Source organism: Condylura cristata, unplaced genomic scaffold (genome assembly GCF_000260355.1).
Source record: "Condylura cristata isolate star-nosed mole 26May11 unplaced genomic scaffold, ConCri1.0 scaffold00022, whole genome shotgun sequence".
Classification (NCBI taxonomy): domain Eukaryota; kingdom Metazoa; phylum Chordata; class Mammalia; order Eulipotyphla; family Talpidae; genus Condylura; species Condylura cristata.
The window spans coordinates 11,242,366-11,262,564 of NW_004567123.1; the positions used below are offsets into that span (position 1 = coordinate 11,242,366).

The following is a 20,199-nucleotide window of genomic DNA, read 5'->3' on the forward strand; positions in this document are numbered from 1 at the left end:
ATCTGACTAGTGGCATTAATGCCCTTTACTTTCAAGAACTGATCTTGACAATTCTACAAACCCATAGTTCAATCTAGCAGCACACAGAAACTAGTGGGAAATAATGCAGTCATACCATATATTGCATATTAATATACCCCTATATTTTATGAGTGTAAGCACCCTATTTGATAATCTCCTTACCCCCAACAAAAGAACATGTAGCTTCTGCTATTTAGGCTTTGATCAAAGGCTTCAATGGTAAAAACGACTCATAACTTCAAGAACCAGAAGAATTTTCTTTATTGCCTCTCAACCCATTGTCTTGTTCTCATGCATTTGCCGAATGACACAGAGAATATAAAACCCGCTAAAGACATAAGTATTGGATGGTATGTGGCAGGGCTTCTAGTTCACCAGGAAAAACTTCAGACTAACTTATTTCTTTGGAAACAGTTCACATCCGGGGTTCTGCCTGATCCTCTGGACTCATAAAGGCCCTATCTCCAGGGCACCGGTGAGGCCTTCACATCCTTTAAGAACAACAGTCTGTTCATTTCCTCCATGGCTATAAAGTGACTTTATTGGACTTCAATATCTAAAGGAAACAGAGCTCTGGGTCAAAGGGCACCTTCAGAGAGTCATTCGGCCCATTTAGAGCTCAACATCAGGGATGTAGCCTTAGGAGATGCACTTGAATTCTTTGAAATACAAGGTCCAAAAGAAGCTTCCTGACTTGGTCATTGGTGTTGGGGACAAGAACACTTCTACAGTTAAAAAGTGCTTAGAAGATTTAAATGTATAGTATCAGCACTACAAAATATTTCTTTATCATTCTGTAACTTCTTTATATAACGCCAAGGGGGTATCAGTTCAGACATTGAGGGAAACCCTTTGCCAGTTACAGTGTGATTCAACACTTGACCGTTAAGGAGTGGTTGACTTCAGATATCCTCCCCTGTTAATCACTCATTTCTATACAGATTTATGTGGGGCATATGAATTTGAATGAAAAACGTTCATTTATGTGGTCAGGGATAGGCAGCTTCTGTTCAAAGCATGATTCAACCTGCTGGTTAAATTCTAGGTCTGTGTTTCCAGAAGTCTGGTCTGTGGCACATATGTCTGGAGGAAGGCTCCTGTAACAATTTTCTGTGCAAATAGGTAGGAGAAGCACTCATATTAGGCCACTGTGCATCCATGGTAATAAAATCTTGAGGAAGTCATGCAACATGGAAACATATTAAAGACAAATCCAGTGCTTCTAGAGGACATGTAACCAAAGAACCCAGTCCCTTTTTCTGTTTTTTTTTATATAAAGTCAAACATCTTAAGAAATCATGTAGATTTTGAGAGCGCAATAGAGTGAATCAGATTTCCATAACATACTTTGCAAGATGCTGCTTTAGATATTTAGCATCATTAACATCTTTAGAAAGTGGTAGGCTCATGAATTAGGTAACTTTCATTACTTCAGACATTTAGTTACAAATTGTTTTATAATTTAACCCTTATGTTGGAATCTTAACTAATGCATTAGAAAGTGAGTTAAAAAATTTCTGAAACAAATTACCAAGATTAAAGTTCATGTATACCTGGAGTATGTTATTGCTATAATAAGGTAGACAACTGGAGCTATCAGTAGTGCTAGAAATATTTATGAAATGTACATTCCCCTTGATCTCCAGTTTCTCTTTCCACCCATATTATTTGCTGTCTTGCAGGACTCTTCCATTTCAACTACATACTTTTCCATTCTGCAACCATGGGCATATGCACTCAGTGTAAATAAATACAATTTTAATATTCAAATACTTTGCATTTGGTTATTCACACACATTTTTCCTGGTAGTCCTTTGGCATGTACTCTTGAGACCCTTAAGACAGAAAATGATTTTTAAAAGTTTTTCATTATTTTTTTGAAGACATTTATTTATGCAATCAAGAACTGGGGTGTAGGTCAGAGTGTGTGTGGGTGGTGTGGGGTAAGAGAATTCATCAGAGACAGAGTGGAGAGCAAAACAGGTGGACTGACTGATATATACTGCTGAGGGGAGCAGGGGCAAAATAAGAGAGGTCTGCTAAATATGAGTTAGCTCCTCATGCCTCAGTGGCTGCCCATAGCTTGATTATGTTGACTTTAACCACTGCACTGTCAGGGAGGCCCCTTTTCATCATTTTAACTAACAGACAAAAAACCTTAAAAGTTAATCACATACTCATTTGTGATATAGTTGAAGAGATTTCTTTGATTTTTGAATGGAATTTTGTCACATCATGTCATTTCAACTATAAGGTCAAATTGCAATTTATATTTTTAGAGTAAGGAAAAGAAAAAAATTAATGTAAAAGACTTGATAGGAGGATTTTCAAAATAATAAAGGTGTCTTTCGAGGTAAAAGTTAGAAGTCAATAATTGCTCTTTCTCTTTCATTTTCTTTATCTAGCTGTTTTCCCCCTTTGACTTCTAACAGAGTTTATAAAGGACAATTTAGGCCTATGTGTTGCTTGTTAAAAATACTGCTAAATTAAATTGTATTTCACACAATGAACATTTACTTTCTTGAACAAAAGTCAGGCTATATGACAAAAAGAAGAATGGAATATCCCACTCCTAGACTGCAAACGATATTGCAAAGCAATAGTAATTAAAACCATATAGTATTGGGATAAAAGTAGACACCCAGAACAATGTAATAGAATCAGATTCTAGAATAAATCCACATTTATATAATGACAGGTAATTTAATACAGAGGAGTCAGTCATGTAAAATGGGGAGAGGAAAATGTCTTCAACAAATAATGTTGGGAAAACTGAACAACCACAGGCTAAAAATAAGACCAGACCACTATGTAACATAATACACAAAAAAATAACTCAAAATGCACTAAAGACTTAAATGTAAACATGAAAACAAACAAAAACATAAATTGAACAAAAAATAGACAATACACTTCAGACATTGGCTTCAGTGATGTCTCTGGGGAACTCCTTTTCAAGCACAAGTGAAACAAAAGCCATAATAAGCCATAACAAATGAAGAAGTTTCTGCATAGTGAAAGAATCATTAAAATGAAAAGATACCCTACCAAATGGAAGAAAATATGTGTATATTATATATTCCTTAAGGGAGTTTTACCCAAAATATGGAAAAAGCATATACAACTCAACAAAAAATAACCCAAACAAACAAATAATAATAAAAAAAAAGGGCCGAGTAACCACATAGATATTTCTCCAAAGAAGACATAGAGATGGCCAAAAGGCATATGAAAAAATGCCCACGATTGCTTGTCTTCTGGGAAAATGAAATCAAAACCACAATGAGATAACATTTCACATTCATGAGAATGGCCTATACGAAAATGTCCAGAAACATCAAGTATTGATCCGGGTATGGAGAAAAAGGAATCCTCCTAGCCTGCTCATGGACGTGTAGACTGGTTCACTCTATGAAGAAATGCCACTCTATGAAGAAATGCATGAGTTGCTCAAAATAGTAACAATAGATGTAGTTTACAATGTTATGTCTGACTTTCTGGCTTTTTATTTTCATTTCTAAAAATGGTGACTTGAAATATACCCTCAAATGTAAGACTGACTTCCAACTGGTTCTCCTCAATCCATCAGGATAAATATAAGTAGGCAAAGAACCTGTCATCAATTCACACACAGAGAGATCCTTTTCTTTTGGGTTACTAAAGCTGAGAAATGTATTGTACCAAGAATATGAGATTTATATGAAAATAAAACTTTATTTTAAGTGAAAAAAGAAAGCATTAGGTGGACTGGTTTTATTCAGATTTCAGAATTTTATCTGTAACAAGTTGTAAACCCCAAATTTACTCCGGCAAAGATTGTGGGAAAGCTTGCAGGTTTCATCAATTTCTTTTTTAAAAGGGTTTTGCATAAGTCATTCTCCTTTTTCCTTGTGATTTCACGTTTCTTTCTATTCCAAAAGTACTTCCAAAATAGATGAACTCTAAGGAGTGTTCTTTTCCTTTAAATATACCACTTTTAAATAACTGCTAAACAAGCCAGTGCTTCGATTCACTCAGTAATACTCTTACCCTCCGTGCTGAATGTACTTACTGAAAATATTAGTTTTGCTAGTGGTGGTCGGAGTGTGGGTAGAGAAGCTGTGGTGTTGGAATATGGGAGAGCTGTGGGTACATGATGGTGGTAATATCTTGTGGTAGTACCCAAATATTACCTTTGTTAAAAATAAAAATTTAAAGACAAAGAAAAGCACATGAATCTATTTATCTTGCTTCATAGTGCTGAGATAGTCTGAGCTGAATGAATTCCTGTTTATGGAATGTGTGTGTGTTGTATGATAGTGAGGGAGAGAGAGACAGAGAGACAGAGACAGAGAGGAACTGCTCTCAGCAGGGACTGCCAGCGTGGGGGGGGGGAGGAGGGGGGGATGACCCTGTGCCCCACCTCTGTGCCCCACCTCTGGTGAGCTAAGACCCTGGAACAGAGCGAACTGATCCCTTTATGCTGCAGAGCTTCATCTAAGTTCAAATGAGCATCCACTTACCATCATCTCCCCACCCCACTTTCACTCCCTTCTCGTGGGGTCCTGCCATAAGACATTGTGTGTGCCAGACACCCTGATTTAAGCCATACTTCTAAGGAATATAAACCAAACAACCCATTGAACTTTTTTTTTTAATTTTATCTTTCTTCACTACTTTGTCTTATTAATTTTATTTACCCTGTCATTTTATACTTACATGTTTGTCTAACCTATGAAGAAAACAGAAAATGAAGGAAAAAATTGCCATTTCACTTACCTTTAAGAAATGCACTGAGCACATTCTGGGGTTCAGACCTGCAGGCATATCACCCTTGAATTGCATGCTGCTACCTGCTAGCCTGAAGGGCTGATGGACACCTGAGCCCTCGGTTTCACTAACAGTGATGCTTGGCTGTCTTACCAGCTCCTTGCAGCTTTCCCTGTCCACTCCATCCCACCTTCGCTCTGCATTTTCTCACGATGTATCAACATGGCCGTCATGCTGCCAAGGACCATCCCTACTAAGCAAACCCCCTCCTTCCAAAAGCGAAGAAATTCTGGTGCTCCAAGAGCATGTTCCTCTGTAGGATTGGATTGCATAGTCTCACTTGGGCTCAGAGTCTGGTGTCAAAATGCTGCTACCTGTGCTACACACATAGCCTTGCGCTGCAGCATAAACTACACCAGTGAGTTTGCTGTCACAGGATGTTTATAAACATGTGACTGACATGCCCTTATTTTATAAAAATAATAATAATTATAGACTTGTCGACTTTGGAGCTCTAAAGCAAGCATCCTCTATGCTTTGAAGTCACAGCCAGGAAGTAAGTCCTGACGCCCTATAAAACCAAGCTTGTTTCAGAGGGAGTGGCAGGAGGAATTGAAAGATGAGCCTTGGCCCTCCCTGGTGGTGCAATGGGTTAAGATGCAGCACTGCAAGTTGGCTGCCCCCGTTTCAGTGCAGGTTCAATCCCGTGGCCCCAGAGTTGATCCACATGGCACAGGAGTCCTCTCCTGTTTTGCCTGCTGCTCCCCTCAGCAGTGTACTTCATCCATCTGCCTGTTCTGCTCCCCACTCTGTCTCTGGTGAGTCCTCTCACTGCCCCTGCACCTCTGGCCTGTACCCCAATTCTGTATGCATAAATAAATAAATCTTTAAAAAAAGAAAAAGATATGAGCCTCGTTCTCTGTAATAATCTGTGCTGGGAGAGTGTTTCATCACACTCACAAACCAAAAGCAAAAGCTTGTAACTTCCAAGGACGTGGGCTGGTAGACAGAGAAACCAAGTTCTCCTGGGAAAGTATAGGTTTGATTATGCCCTGCAGAACTTTTTGTCCAATAGGAAATGTGATTCCTGGGCCTTAAGCTATTAAAGTGGGAATTATCTGGCTTGCCTGGCAACTCAGATCTAATCCTTCCAAGGCTGTATCCCCACAGCTGCAGCCTGGGCAACCACCCCAAATTGACAGGCACAGATGTGCTTTCACAGGTAGAAAGGGATTAGCTCAACCCATTGCCTTTGTTCATATCTTCACTCAAAATTTTCCATCGAGTAGAATTAGACAGCAAAAAAGTCAGCTGCAAGCCTGCCTCTAAGTTCCTGCCTCTAGTGTGTGTGTGTGTGTGTGGGGGGGGGGTGGAGGGGGTTATCTCCAGTGCCCTTTCCACTAGAGTGAATTTCTGAGACCCCATGCAGGGCAAGAGCAGATGGTGCATCCTTCACATTAGAATCCAGTTGGACTACATTTACAAGAGTAGATATTCTCACTCTCTTAACCTCTTGGAATGTGGACTCTTAACTGCTAAGCCAAGTAAATGAAAAAAAAAAAAAAAAAGTGTTCTTAATGGCTGAATATTAGCCTGCTGAATTTAATGCTTGTTTTTATGGTTTTTCAGTATTTTTACTCATGGTTATAAACTTTTGGATCCAACTTGTTTTACAAAACATTTTGCATGATGCATTTGAATGATGCCTTCTTTGCTGTCATTGACCTTGAAATAAGCATATTAGGAAATTATTTGGTATCCAGCTTTACTTTTACTAAAACATGACATTTTAGGATAAAATAGACACATTAACTGTCAACCCAAAAGAGTCCTCCCTCTTCCAGTGTGGCTGTCTGTCCAGGTCCCCATTGTCCTCTCCATTTCCCATTCACCACCTATACTCCTCTGAGACAAGCAGTAGAAATCAGTCATTGCTGACTTCTGGTGACTTTAAGTCATTGCATTACCTCATCCGGGACAATAGGTTTTTAAACCCAGTACTTACTGTGGAATGAGCAGCATTACTGAGGGTTTTTATTAGACATCAAGAAAGAGATCTAGCATACATATGACAATGCGATGTTGCAAGACTTTCTCAGCCCCTGAGATGAAATGGATTTGTCTGGGTATAAATCTCACTTTCTTGTGACAAGAGAAATAACCAGAAATCTCTGAAATAGATAGGAATTGGAAATTCTATCAACCCTGGCCCCATTGTTACTTTTTCATATCCCACCTAACCTTTTGATAAAGTTGTATCTGTACCTCACATTATGGGAAACTATCTTTTTTTTTTTTTTTCAAACAACAATACTAATACAATCACGCAATTGAATAACTTTCCAAGCACTTTGTATGTGACTTTTCACAGCAACCCTTAGAGACACACGGAGACACAGTTAAGATTCCCATCTTTTATGTCACAATTTTGACATTCAGAAACCAAGACAGGGAGGAGCAAACTTGAGACACAATCCTCACTTCTCCAAATTCATAGTTCATCACTCTGTTATATTAAGCTAACTCTTTAATTAGTGAGAAACGAATCTTATTTTGGAGAGAACTAAAAATGCCACCCTGCCAAGAAGCCTGTAATACGCACTGATAGTAAGAAAGCATGACTGTCAAAAGAAAAACAGACTCAACAATATTCCTGTGATCTGACTTGTTTCTTTTTCTACCTAACTCACTCAGGTCACCCAGTCTAGTCTGGCCATATGGGCTTACCTCAAGTCATGCATTCCTTCCATCACCACACCTCAAACTGAGGGCAGAATAGACAGTAGTGAATGATCAGCTTTCTTATAGTTTATCATCAGGATTCTGGGATGAAGCTGGAAAGTTTCAATGAGTCTGTTCTTATTTCAGAGATGATATTAGAAGCATCAAATATATTTTTACTTTGCTGAGTTCTAAATTTTCTTTGAAAACAGTGTCTTATCATCGGACAAACCTGTGTATTGGGAAAGCTGCATTCACTAGTCATGTGTGAGCTGATGTGTAAAGTTAAATTCCGCTTCCTAGGAACTGTAATTTTAATTATGCTCAGGTCACTGCAGCAGTAGCAATGCCCCATCTCTTGCTGCCATAATTTCACCCTGCCAGGGCTTTATTTTCTCAGTTGTTTTGGCCAGAGTCAATTGAAGAACATGGAAAACATGATTTTATTCAAACTACATGGACTGTAAAAAACAGTTTGAAACAACATCAGCTCAGACAGATTAGGTAAATTAGATGAGTGGGCAAAATAATCCTGCCCCCTCCTTCCCTCCCACCCCATCAGTCATCTTTATAATTGAATTCACATCGTCAGTGCAGCAGGCGGTATGTGCTCCCCTGTTGTTCCAAGTCCAAATTCAGGGATTTTCTTGTCAGACGTGAACTCCTCCCTGGAAAGCTTTTCCTGGAGATGCCTGTCCACACCGGGAGAGCAGATTTGGATAAATGTTCATCAGTGAGTGTAATGGCTAATTGTGTTAGGGTCCGAGAACTCGATTACCGCGAAAGACAGAGCGTCACACAAGAATGCAATTTGCAAAGTAGAATTTATTGGGCTGGCTAGCCAGGGTCAAGCCGTTCCCTGCCGGACACGCAGGTTCAGGAAAGACCCCATCCAAAGGAAAGTCAGGGAATATATTGGCCTTGTTGGCCGTTACATACGTCAGAGCCCGCGCAGATTCAACTTTAGCAAATGGATTCAAGGATTAACAGACATCACAGCCTGGGTCACAGTTCAACCACCCAGTGACAGGTTCCCAGGAATAGATGTCTCATTTTCTGGTGCTCCAGATCCAATCAGCCTGGGCCACACCACTCCCATCATCCAATCAATCCCAAATGCATATTGTCCCTCTTCAACCCATCCTGCACTCCGGGGGGGTGGGGGGGGGGCGGGTGCCCGCCCGGGCCAGTCCAGCCCTGCTCAGCCACCCCCTCCATTCCTTCAATTGGACATTGTCGTACAAACCCATGTGCAGGAGTTTCAACTGTTTAGATAGTTCAGACTCTACTTGTAATAGTGACAAAATGCTCCATTGTTTTTTTACCTTCTTCCAGACCCCAATTTTCTGTCCTTTTATGCCTATACTCTGAGCTTGTAGAATTTGCCTTTTCTGGCTGTTAGTGGCATTGAAGTTCTGAAAAATCATGTTATAGATTTCCTTTCATATAGTTTCTACAAAGAAAGTGGTATTTCTTGAATTTTGTAATGCTGACAAGAAACTAAAGGAATGGAACAAATGTTGAAGTTATTAAGTGGGTACTGGCTCCAGAGAAACAAGCTGGACAGCTGGCACATGGTGGCACACCTCAGGGCAAAGGGTCAGAAAATGCAATTATTTGATTAAAGAAGCAGTAGGGTAAATGTGCCAAAATGAAATTTCAGAGGCTTTCTGAAATTGAACATGGGTTTGAGGAAACAAAAAAATACTTCAGATGGTGTTTCTGTTACCATAGCTGACATGGGCTGCCTTGCTCCCTTCTGGTACCAAGGTGTTCCGATGGGAGGGATATACTGGGCGGTCGTGAACCATTCATGATACTCCACTGTCACTGAAAAGAAGAAGGCAAATAAGAGAGCATGAAGTGAGAGTTCCTCTTAGATTAGAAGACTAAGCCTCCCTTGAGGCTAGATGTTTAAAGCTAGATGGTTAAACTGCTGATTTTGCAGACATTTAGTTATCTGTTGCTGCATATCAAATTACCCCCCTGTGAGCAACTTAAAATCATGTTTATTATCATCATTTCTCTGGTACAGAAATTCTAGACAGCTAAGCCTAGTGCCTTTCACTCAATCTCTCTGCAAGGCAGGTGTTCTTTGGGGCTGCTGTCAGTTCCAGCCTCAACTTGGCGAGGATCTGCTTTCAAAATCACTCACAGGGCTATTGGCAGGCCAGATGTTCTTGGTAATTATTGTTGAAGTTAGCAACTCCTTGACATGTTGGCTTCAACATAAGGACACTCACAAAAGGACAGCTTTCTTTCCCCCAGGAAAGGATGCTAAGACAGAAAGGGTTTGGGGGTGAAGAGGAAAGGGATGTAAGGGAGGGAGAATGAACAGGATATGAGGGGACATAACCCACAGTCTCTTCATAACCTACTCTTAGACTCCATCATGTTACTTCCAGTGACCCATGAGTTAAGAAATCCACCCCTCATTAAAGGGGGATTATAGAAAGATGGGTACCTGGAGACAAGATTCATAGGTGGTTCTCTTAGAGGCTGTATCATGGACAATGGTCACATTTTCCATTTCAATGGATACCTGTGAATTCCCCAGTCCCTCTTGTTCTTGGGATGTTGTCTTGGTGCCCGAAGTTTCTCTAGAGTCAGTCAGGGACTCTCTCACCAGGACAAAAATCTTGGGATGAGGATATCTGCTGAATACAGCAGGTATACATTATAATCAGATTAGCAAAACTGGCTAGACCACCTTGACAGGCATTTAAGTGTAAACAGGGATGTTTTGATCAGCAGCAACAATGGACTCCCCAGGCAACAGCTCAGCTCCTATTCCTTCCTCCCCTTAGCTTGTTGCCAGACTGTTTTGCCTCCCCAATCCACATCCCCACACACATTCCTCCACAGACTTGCCCACCTTCCTTGAATCTGACCCCCAAATAAATGTGAGACTTGCCATGGGGGAAGGTGCTATTATATCTCCAGATATGAGAGCCCCTCTGGGTCTCTCTCTCTCTCCTTGGACTTTGAATTGTTTTTCCTCTGCCCTGCACTGCTCCCAAGGTTGCTGCCCGGAAGGTGATGGATACCAACTTTCATTTCTTCATCCATTACTATGAAGGTCATTGACATGACATGACATGTTTGTATCGAAAAGATATTATAATTGATTGTATGGATTGCAGTTTTTATTTGATATATTATTTTGATTAGTGATGAGAGACATTGTGGAGGCAATGGGAAAACATTTTCTTAGATAGGGAAATGTGTGAGCTGAGTCCTGAGCTACAACCTTTCACTCTCCTTATTGGTAGATTGGGCTTGATGGGAAATATCCTTCATAAGTTTTGAGCTGCGTTCAGAAAGGACTTAGATTACACTGATGCTACATTCTTCATCTTATAATGAATATTTTACTATGCATTTACTATATGATAACGTCGGTGTTTGTATTGATCTTCAGTACAAATAAATATTTGGTTTAATGAGTTGTTTTATAATCACTTTATAATTTTGGTTACTGTGGACTGATTTGGAAAAATGGTAAGAGCGAAAGCATACTGTTTTCCTGACAGGATAGCTCCCTGATATTTTACCAGATGATTGACAGTAAAATGTTCTCTGACCCTGTAGAATTTGGGTTAAAGAACATTATAGGACATTGGAGTTGCTAAGAATCTTTATGATTAGTTACTTCAAATTCCTTCAATTTAAGGATAGGAAGACAGACAGGAAATGAAAATGAGCTAGAATTATTAATTCACTGCTCTAACTGCTCTCTCTACCAGTGTTTAGAAATTAGAAATGCAGAGAAATAAAGAAATGGTCCTACTTTCTTTGTAATGATATAAAAACAAATTAATAGAGGTTGGGAAATATTTTTTTTTCAAATAACTCCTTAAGGGATTATATTTATATTTCTAGGAATTATCCCAAAACACAAGTGGTATTTACTAAATAGGTATTGATCTTAATGTCTTCCAGACACTAGTGGATTGCATTTTCAGTTACTGTCATCCAAGTTTGGGCACCCATTACAGGGATTAGTTTGACTTTTGTAGTCACTATTGTGTGGTCTTGATATGATAGTAGTTTTTGAGTGATTAGGAATGAAATGTTGAAGGAAAATATTTTTTTTCCATTGTGTATAGATATGCCATATCAATGGCAACATGAAAAATTGAGCTAGAAACAAAAAATTGTGTTCTTCATGAATCAGTCATATAATCTAAGCACCATTGTGTGTGTGTGCATGGGCATGTGTATGTAGCATTGGTTTAAAGCACTGTATATGATTTAGAGGTATAATATTTCACTTTTCAGGTATCTGTTACCATATTGACCAACAAGGCACCCATAGTTCTCTACCATAGTCCATCATGTCCCCTCAATTATGTTTCTCCCCCGTTTTAGCTCCTCATCCTAATTCAATTCTACAGTCAGATTTCTAGGATTTGCGATTGCTTTGCTATTGGTTTATCTGGTGATTTGTTTTTCTATATTCCATATATTGTTGATGTCATCTAGTATTTGTCTTTCTCCGTCTGACTTATTTCATTAATATGATCTTCTCCAATTTCATCCATTTTGTCACAAATGGAAAAAGTTTATTTATTTATTTTTTACAGCTGAGTTGTTTTCCATTGTGTATATATGCCACATCTATCTTTGGGCACTTAGATTGTTTCCTTAGCTTGGGTATTATAAATAGTGCTGCAATGAACATAGGTACATATATGCTTTTTAATTAATGTTTTGAATTATGTAGATACTAGGAGTAGAATTGCTGGATCATAAGGTATATCTATTTTTCATATTTTGAGAAACTTCCATACTCTTTTCCATAGGTGTTATTCCAACACATGAAAAGTCATTCATCATCACATAACAAGCTGTATTTTTCAAGCCTCTTTTACTGAAGTAAGTTACATTTTCCTGTTCTCCTATAACACCTTGGGGTCTGCTTTTGTTAATTTTGTATGACGGGATGGTAAACTTTGATCTTTGCATATCTTTCTCTTTGTAACTTTTTGAATGAAGGACTTAGCCTAATTCATATTTATAATTCTAATATTTAAGAAATATTTACATGCATTCATGTAATGGAAGGACTGCTTCTATAATTGGGCAGATGAGGAATAGAGAAGATAATTGTGTGATAACTAAGTTAATTTCACTTCTTCAAGTAAATCATTTGCTCTAACAGTACCTGAGGGAGGATTTTGAGTTCTGTTTCAGAAATTCAATTTGGTAATATAACATCAGGTTCCAATACTGTGATTTTTTACAAATAGTGGTTAACTTTGGGCAAATTACTTTTGGGTATTTTTTCAATTTGTGAAAGTAGAGAATTGGATTAGAACAGTGAATTTTTAAGTCAGCATAGGTAGCATTCCATTTTGGGGGAAGGGTATATATTAGAATTTCTGAGTTGGAGAAGAAAAAACATATAGATAGGAATTTTCAAAAATCCTGAAATCCAGTAGTTAGAAAAACTAGACTTCTTGAAAGGAAGTAGATATTCAAGCAGAGTTTCCTGAAGATCAGTGGAATGTCATGTACACTTAAAGGGCATTTAATGGGAAATGTGTGGTGGAATTTGGCTAGAAGGTCACATTTCCTTTAAGCACTATATTCTGAGAGTTGGTGACTAGAGAGGGCCTATGTTATTCAAGAAAACAATGTTAAAAAGAGCAAGCTTGAAGGAAGAAAGAAGTTGGCCCCCAGCTAAGAGTGACCTGAGATGGTGTCAAGATTGGACACTGAGAAGCAGAAACAAAGTCTCTAAACAAAGAACACTGAACTTGGAGGCATCCATGAACTGATGTTGGAACCATCTTGGTTCAAAGAAAATCAAGAGCCCAACTGCAGCTCCCTTCTGCACCACATCTACTCTCATCCATCTGTACATTTCCAGAACTAAATGTCACTTATTAAAGTTCCAAAGTTTATAGCCCAAAAGGAGCTTAGTCTTAGGGAAATGATCCAAGAATGTATTGGTCTCCAATGTAAAGCCAAACTGAATTTTTATTAACTTCAGTGCTGAATGACAAAAATAATCACTGCAGATATTAAATGTTATTAATTTTAAAGTGTTAGTTACTTATATACAGATAGAGTCAATTGAAAGGGATAGCCAATTGAACAATATTTTTAAATGACTTCCATTATTTTGGGATCTGTATGATCCTATTATAGACCCACTAACATTTTACAAAGGTCTAAAGTAACTTTATTTATGTATTGATTTATTTGTAGATTAATCTGTCATCTATCAAAATCTAAATAATGGGTAAATCTCGGCTTGAACTAATTGTTCTACCATATAAACATGTGGCGATATTCTTCTGTGACCAGAGAGTGAGTTTAAAACAATTTATCTTGTAAATAAAGGAATATCTATTTATAGCAATAAGGGAAAGATCAGAGCGTGGAGTTCTATATTCAGAGGTGATTCCTCTGAAATCCATGGCAAAGTCACCCACTGTGGTGACCATATTTTCTGAGAGTTTCAGACTGTTAGATTATACACTATAAATTTTTGAAGGCTTACAAGTTTTTAAGATGTTAAAACAATAGATGTGATGCATATTTATCACAGGAGAGTTGGAAAATACAAAGAGAAAAGAAAATTAAAAATATTAATATTACATGAAACAGGCTGACTTAGAAATATATGTACAAGTCAGCTAGACTGTAGGTATATGAGTAATTCCTGCTTATATCAAGTGAGCTACACAGATGCTTGAGAAATAAATGAATGCTGCTGAGAATTTTTGGTTGTTATGCCGCAATTTTGTGGCATCAGCTAACTAATGTAGTGTAGTAGACAAATCTATACTCTCTTGCTCATTTTAAGTTCAGAATGTCACTTACAGAAAGGCTAACCATTTGATTCAAAGTTAAAGCTGTTCAGTGTATAAATATCTGATTAAAAATGTAGTTTGCTGTAAAATAAATGCACATTATCTATCATACTTCACAAAGTGTTACCATTCATACCATCTTTTCTGATCTTCTCAACTCAAAGGCAAGCAGGGTAGAGTTGAAGCTCTTTCTTCCCCCTCAATAATTACAAATGCATGTTTTTGTTTCTTCAATTAGCTTATCCTCACTTTTTAAGAGGTATCAATTCCCTCAATAGTTCAACCTAATTCCACCAGATTTAACAAAAATACTCAAAACCTCTTTAGATCAGTGCACTAGTACAAAGAACCCAGTGGCCATCTGACAGAGAAAATATGAGGCAGAAGGAAAGTATTGGATAGTTTCTTTTCTGGGCCCATCCCAACTCCTATGTGATACTGGAAAAATTTATTCAGTGTAATTGCAAATTTTTTTTTTACTTTAATTAAGGGTATTAACTAGGGCTGAGAATAAGTAGACTTTTCCCAGGTTTCTGACTTAATTTTGTTTTAGGAAGGGGAGAAAAAGTGAGTTTTGCCAGCAAAACTCATTGAGTTGAGTTTGGAGCCACATTCTGTGATTAACTATACTCTTTGAAAATTAACCTGACAGTTGTTTATAAATATTACAAATTCACAAGAGGACATTGAAAACCATCATTTCTTCCAGCATTGCACTAAAAAAAAAGATCAAAGCTAGGTGGGAATGATGCAAAGAAAATGTTTTCCTTTAGTGATGAATTATATGATGAAAAGAAAGTCAAAGCAGCCTCTTCCCATCAGTCTCCTTTGGCTTCCTCTACTCCCAAACCATTTGTTTAAAAACTGTGCTGACCTACTATGAAGAGCTCTTTTAAGAATCAGAAACAACCGACTACCTGAGCCCCTGGAGGAAAAACCAGAAGCCCAGATTTGCTCCTCTACATTTCCCACTAGAGCAGATTGTGTGTGTTTTAAAGTGATGTGTTGCGATGGGTTTGCTGCCTTGATATGGTGCTCAGTGGCCCTGTGTCAAACAGTAGCCTTGAACACACTCCAGGGAGAAGAAGGAGCAGAAAGGTCAATGCATAGTAATGTCCAGGGTAATGTGTCAGCTCATAAGTCTTCAGAACCTCCTGCCATGAAAAACAGCTGCAGCTTGCTAATGTCTGAACCCTGGTCTCTTTCTGTCTCCCTGTTTTGTCCTTGCATGAAAAACTGTAACTGGATCTATTCCTGCGTGGCCTCAAAGGCAACCCATTTAACAACTGGGCCCTGGCCTGCCAGGTACTTGAAAAGAAATGCAATGTATCAACACCCTGTAGTATTTCATCTTACAGCAGTTCAGGCTGGCCTGTTTTCAGCCTCACTTGCTTTGCTTCTGGCACTGGTTAGGCTGCCCTGTCCCCATTAGCATGTCATTAGTGCTATTAATGAAAATCCAGTTTTACACACTGAAAAATGATCTGAAGCAGTCTTGAGGAAATGCTATAAAGACTGCCCTGCTGTTAGCAGGAGCCTTTGCACACCTGAAGCTTGACAGGGCTCTTAAAATGTTCTCTCCCCTTGGGTAGAAGGTGGTAGAGCAAGTATACATAGTATAACATGTAGTACAAATAGATTTATTCTGGAATCCAACTGCCTCTTTATAAAATCCATGCACCCTTTGATGGAGTAGTGGTAAGGTTTTGTAGCTTGAGGAAACTGACCAATAACCCTGGAACAGGAATTGATGGCAAAGCCAATAGTGTTAATCCTCTGTGGCATTTACTTCAAACAAAAATAAAGAAGTACAGGTTATTCATTTTAAATAATTGTGCATTTTTATAAAGCTCAAGTAAGGAATATATTTATATACTATAACATAGGAAGAAAGGAAAGCTAGTAATTTTAATTCTAATGGCGGGGGGAGTAATACCTTTTTACATGTGGATCAACTCATAAATTTTATCACAGAGAAATTTTCTTTAAGAAACATGGTACTAGATAACGAGCCAGTGGAAACACAAATTAATCCATTGCACAAAAGAAAAAAGGAAATATTGGTGGTGTATGGGAAGCAGGGTAGATAATTAAAATAATGTTTTTATGTTATTCAGTGGGAAGGCATTAAAATGGGTTAACTCCAGACTTGCTAAAATAAACATTAGTGACATATAATTAGAATAATATATCATGTGAGTGGATCAAGAAGATGGGCGTGTATACACACACACACACACACACACACACAATGGAATATTATTCCGTAATCAAAAAGATAAACTCATGCCATTTGCTGCAACATGGATAGAGCTTGGAGGGGTTATGCTCAGTGAAATAAGTCAAAAGGAAAAAAATATCGATGGTTTCATTTAGAGAAAGAATAAAAGGGAATAAAATAAGGGATGAGGGGGAAAAAGGCAAAAAATGTCAGGTAACTAAAAGTTAGAGACATTCATCAGGGGAGTGAGAGAGGCTAAATCTGGGGTGAGACACAAGAGACTGGTGATAGTTCACGAGTGATTTGGTAGTAGAAATTTTATGAAGACTACATGTAAGAGGAGAAATCAAATATTGCACAAAATTGAACAGTGATATAAAATAGATAAAGAAATAATACTTGAAAAATAATGTATCATGATGAAATTGAATTTGTGAATTGTGGTATATTCACAGAAATGAATAATGTAAGGCTACACAGCTCCATGAATTAAGTATACTAACAGTAGGGTAGAATAGCAAAAGCATAATGGTAAGAAAAAAAAGAAAAAATCTAGAAACAAAATAAACATACAGTATAGTTTCTATTAAGAAAAAGCATAAACACAATGAAAAAATAATCTATGATGTTAAAATCACAAAAATGGTTATTTTTGATTGGATTTAGTGACTAAATGGTGGTATGGGGTATATGTTGCTGACCTGCTAATTGTGAAAATTTGTCAAGTTGTATATTTAGCCTGTATGTTTTATTTCCAAAATATTTCATAACCCCCAAAAATGAGAAAAAAAAATTTCTATGCACCACCCCCCCAAAAAAGAAAAAAACTTTAGTGTTTATTTATATAACATAAAAAAAATCAAATAGCTATAGTAAGTCAAACAAGATGTGTGCAGAACTTTTACCTAGCAAACTACAGTACATAATTGAAGGAATAAATTGGATGCACTATATCCATAGGTTTAATTGGGATAAATAACATCTAAAAATGTCCATTTTGGGGCCTCCCTCATGGCACAAGGGGTTAAGTCACAGAATTATCAATCTATCACCAGCCACTTCAACATGAGTTTGATCTCTGATCAGGGAGCTAACCCACATGGCACAGCAGACCTCTCCTGTCTTGCCTGCTGCTCCCCTCTATAGTGTATTTCAGTAGATCTGCCTATTCTGCTCCCCACTTTATCTCTGGTGAATCCTCCCATCCCCCACACATCTAGCCTGTACTCCAGTTTTTGTATGCATAAATAAAGTATAGCTTAAAAATAATAAAAATGTTCATTTTGGAGGGGAAAACAAACCAAAAAAATGTCCATTTTCTTCCAAAGACTCTGTACTGAGTGAAAAATCAAAGTTCTTTGTGTGTAACTTGTCATGATGCCTCCAAATTTTTATGAAAATGTGCCCACCAGTTATTTTATACTATTGCTAAATATGAAATTATCCTGAAATTCAGGCAGGAATGTAAGCACTGTTATAGCTTTTTCATGTAGAGTTGGATAAACTGAAAACCAGGTGTCTTGGACCCATCAAATAACTGATACTTCAAGGAAAACTATCACCCTGAAATTGAGAGGCACAACTACCTCTAGAGAGTCATAGGTAGATTACCTAGAGCAGAAACTACTAGAGTTATAAACTGGTAAGAATATGTGAATATTAAGTATATATATATATGTGTGTGTGTGTGTGTGTGTGTGTGTATTCTAGTAATATAATTTATTAATATATATTAATTTATTAATATTTATATCAATACACACACACATATATATTATACATAGACATACCATTGTCTTATATCCTTGCTAGTGTTTTGGAAGATAGGGTTTCTTAGGGTTCCCCCACTCAGGTGTATTCACTGTAGCTCTTCCAAAGCACCCATTGTCCTCCATGTAAGTCCATTGTGCTCTTTGATTCTTCCACGCTAGATGCCTTAGATCTCTACAAAGCTTCCAATGGTTGGTTTTAAACTTTGTTTGACCCTTTGTTTCTTTTCTCTATATTATACATATAGGTGACATCATCTGATGTTTAACTTTCTTTTTCTGGTTTATTTTACTTTGCATAATCCTTTTCAGCTCTCTCCATATTGCTGAAAATCTCAAGGGTTTTATCTTTTTGATCACTGAGTAGTATTCCATTTGTATATATGCCACATTTTCTTTATCCACTCATATATTTTTGGGTACTTAGGTTGTTTCTATATATGTGTTATGGTAAATAGAGCTGCAGTAAACACAGGAGGATATTTTCCCTTTAAAATTAGTGATTTTTATTCTTTGAATACTATTCTCAATTGAGAAACAACCATTTATACATATGTACTAGAACTGAAAAATTCAGTAACTGAATGGCAGATAGTAGGAGCCAGGCTTTTCACTGTTGAACTTCAAGTTCACCGATGAGCAAGGGAAGAAATCTCAGTGGATTCATGTAGAACTGGGTTAGAGTGGGAGATGACCTTAATATGCAGTAATGATGAATTTAACATAAGGCCAAGTTAAGTAGTCCTAAAAGCAATGCATTACAGTGGCAATGAATACAATACATTATGTATTTTGCAGTGCAATAAAGTTAGGGAATACTAAAAGAAAAACAAAACAAAAACCAAATTTTATGAGGAAATGTCAGTGGAACATAAAAGCTAACAGAGATAGAGCTCCCCATGGCCAAAATTGGAACAAGCTGTTAATTGCAATAGATAATAAAAGCCAAAATATAAAATAAATATCCATGAGGCCACTCTGACATAAATCAATTATTTAATAATTTAAGTCAGGCACTTAGACAAATTTGTGCTGAAGAATGCAAATAATTTATGTAGATCCTCTGGTCTTAGAGGAGACATATAACTCTCTATTCCTCACATATGAGCTATGCATAGTAATTTCTTTGCCAAGAGTATAAAATGGTAAGGGGATTAAGGAATAACTTTACAAGGATAGTATCTTCAACAATTGGTGTTAGGAAAACTGGATATCTACATACAAATCAATTAAATTAGGCCATTCTCTTATACCAGACACAAAAACTTAACTCAGGATGAGCTAAAGACTTGGATGTAATATCCAAAACCATAAAATATGTAGGAAACAAAAGAAAAAATAAGTAAATGTGACTACAAAATTGAAATATTTCTACCCAGGGAAAGAAAATATCATTAAAATGAGTAAAAGAAACAAGTGACCTATCAAGGGGAACAAAATATTTGCATGTCATAAGGGGCTAAAAAATCTATAAGAATTCATACAACTCAAAAAAAGAAGAAGAAGAAGAAGAAGAAGAAGAAGAAGAAGAAGAAGAAGAAGAAGAACCCAATCAAAATAGGGGCAGAAGAAAATAGACTCTTCTCCAACAAGGCATACAGATGGCCAACAGGCACAAGGCAAATTTCTTATCACTTATCATTGGGGAAATGCAAATCAAAACCACAATGAAATACAACTCCACACTCCTGAGGAAAGCCCATATCAAAAACCTAGAAAGAGAAAGTGTTGACAAGTATGGAGCAAAATGAAACCTCTTTGCATTGATGAGAATGTAGACTGGTCCAACCCTTATGAATAATACTATGGAAATTTCTCAAAATACTAAAATTAGATATGTCATATGCCCCAGCAAATTGCACTCCTTGGTATATATCCAAATAAAGCAAAAACA

At 37.4% G+C, this 20,199-nt stretch overlaps 1 long non-coding RNA gene across 1 annotated transcript in view; it reads left to right on the forward strand.

The window, feature by feature from the left end:
* LOC105853954 overlaps positions 1-20,199 on the forward strand; it is a 310,503-nt gene that overhangs the window by 110,692 nt on the left and 179,612 nt on the right. The window contains exon 2 of the long non-coding RNA XR_001145691.1: positions 12,297-12,369. This is a non-coding gene — a long non-coding RNA (uncharacterized LOC105853954). The remainder of the gene's footprint in view (positions 1-12,296; positions 12,370-20,199) is intronic.